Source organism: Cebus imitator, unplaced genomic scaffold (assembly GCF_001604975.1).
Source record: "Cebus imitator isolate Cc_AM_T3 unplaced genomic scaffold, Cebus_imitator-1.0 Scaffold56, whole genome shotgun sequence".
NCBI lineage: Eukaryota > Metazoa > Chordata > Mammalia > Primates > Cebidae > Cebus > Cebus imitator.
In genome coordinates this window covers 2899852-2902268 of record NW_016107371.1, presented here as the reverse complement: position 1 = coordinate 2902268, position 2417 = coordinate 2899852, and the positions used below count along the sequence as shown (strand labels likewise).

General features: G+C 31.9%; 1 protein-coding gene across 32 annotated transcripts in view; it reads right to left on the bottom strand.

Annotated features, from left to right (window-relative positions):
* RIMS2 (regulating synaptic membrane exocytosis 2) overlaps positions 1-2417 on the bottom strand; it is a 688984-nt gene that overhangs the window by 462855 nt on the left and 223712 nt on the right. The window lies entirely within an intron of this gene.

The following is a 2417-nucleotide window of genomic DNA, read 5'->3' as shown; positions in this document are numbered from 1 at the left end:
ACGAAAGGAACATATGCCAAAATAATAAAGGCCATATACGACAAACCCACAGTGAACATTATATTGAATGGAGAAAAATTGTCTTTCTTCTAAGATCTGGAACAGGGCAAGGATCTCCACTTTCACTACACTATGTTTATTCAACATAATACTGGAAGTCCTGGCCAGAACAATTAGACAAGAGAAAAAAAAAAAAGGCATCCAAACTGGAAAAAAAATAAATTAGCCTTGTTCACAGATGACAAAACTCTGAAGACTCCACCAAAAAACTGTTAGACCTGATGAACAAATTCGGTAAAGTTGCAGGATACAAAATCAACATACAAAAATCAGCCCCATTTCTGCATACAAACAGGAAACAATCTTAGAAATGAAGAAAGCAGTCTCATTTACAATAAGTACAAAGAATATCAAATACCTAACAATACAACTAAAGAAGTGAAATATCAATAAAGTATAAAACATTAATGAATGAAATTGAAAAGGACACAAAAAAATGAAGATATTCCATGCTCGTGGATTGAAAGAATTTAAAATATCAATACTACCCAAAGCAATTTACAGATTCAATGCAATTCCTGTCAAAATCTCAATGACATTCTTTACAGGAATAATTTTAAAATCCTAAAATTTATATGGAACCACAAAAGGGCCCAAATAGCCATAGCTGGAGGCATCACACTAACAAACTTCAAAATGTACTACAAAGCTATAGTAACCAAATCAGTACTGGCATAAAAGCAGACACACAGACCAATGAAACAGAAGAGAAAACTCAGACATAAATCCATGCATTTATAGCCAACTAATTTTCAACAAAGGCACCAAGAGCATTCAAAGAGTGAAAGGATAGTCTTTTTAATAAATTGTGCTGGGAACACGATATCCATATACAGAAGAATCAAACCAGAACCCTATCATTCACCATAAAAAAATCAAATCAAAGTGGATTAAAAACTTATATCTAAGACCTGAAACTGTGAAACTACTAAAGAAAAACACTGGGAAAATGTTCCAGGACATTATTAGTCTGGGTGAAGATTTTGAGTAAGACTTCAAAATCACAAGCAGCCAAAGAAAAATTAGACAAATGGTATTAAATCAAGTGTAAAAGCTTCTGCACAGAAAAGAAAACAATAAACAAAATGAAGAGACAACTCACATAATGGCAGAAAATATTTGCAAACTATCCATGTGGCAACAAATTGATAACCAGAATATATAAGGAGCTCAAACAACTCAATAGCCAAAAAACAAATAATCTAATTTAAAAGTGGGCAAAAGATCTAAACAGACATTTCTCAAAAGAAAACATACAAATGACCAACAGGTATATGAAAAATGTTCAACATCACTAATAATCAGAGAAATGCAAATCAAATCAAAATGAGATATCATCTCACCCCAGTTAAAATGACTTTTTCAAAAAGACAAGGATAAAGTGATGCTAATGAGGATATGGAAAAAGGGGAACTCTCATACAGTGTTGGTGGGGACGTAAATTAGTATAGCCACTATAAAGAACAGTTTGGAGGTTCCTCAAAAAACTAAAATTAGAACTATCATATGATCCAGCAACTGCACACTACTGAGTATACATTCAAAAGAAATGAAATTAATACATTAAAGAGATATCTGCACTTCCATGTTTACTGCAGCACTATTCATAATAGCCAAAATATAAAATCAACCTAAATGCCCGCCAATGGATAAAAAGATAATGTGGCAGACATATAGAATGAAATATTATTTGGCCTAAAAAGAATGAAATCCCGTCATTTGCAGCAGCATGGATGGAACTGGAGGTCATTATGTTAACCGAAATAAGCCAAGCACAGAAGATCAAATACTACATGTTCTCACTCGTGGGAGCTGCAAAAGTGGATATCATGAAGATCTCTAGAAAGTAGGCTGATGGCTACCACTGGCCAAAAAGGGCAGAGGGAAGGAGCATTTGGAGGTTGATCAATGGATATAAACATACAATTAGATATAAATAAATCCTAATGTTTGATAGATAGGTAGGATGATACTAGTTAAAAATAATCTACTGTACATTTCAAAATAGCCAGAAGAGAATAATTTGAATATTCTCAGCAAAAAGGTAAGATAAATATTTAAGTAATGGATAACCCAACTACCTTGATTTTATCTTTACATATTATATGAATGTATCAAAATATCAATCAAAAACATATAAATAAAAATATGTACTTTTCATGTTATTTCACTTTTTTACTTCTAACCTATGAAGTAAAGTAACAAATTTTTTAAAATGTCAAAGTCATGGCAAGCTTTGATATTTTTAAATGTCAGCAAAGAAAAGATAACTCTATATGCTATGATTTAAATTCAGAAGTTGTTGCTCTTGTCTTTGTACCAAGTTTAAGAGGTATGAAACAAAATTCTATTTGTAT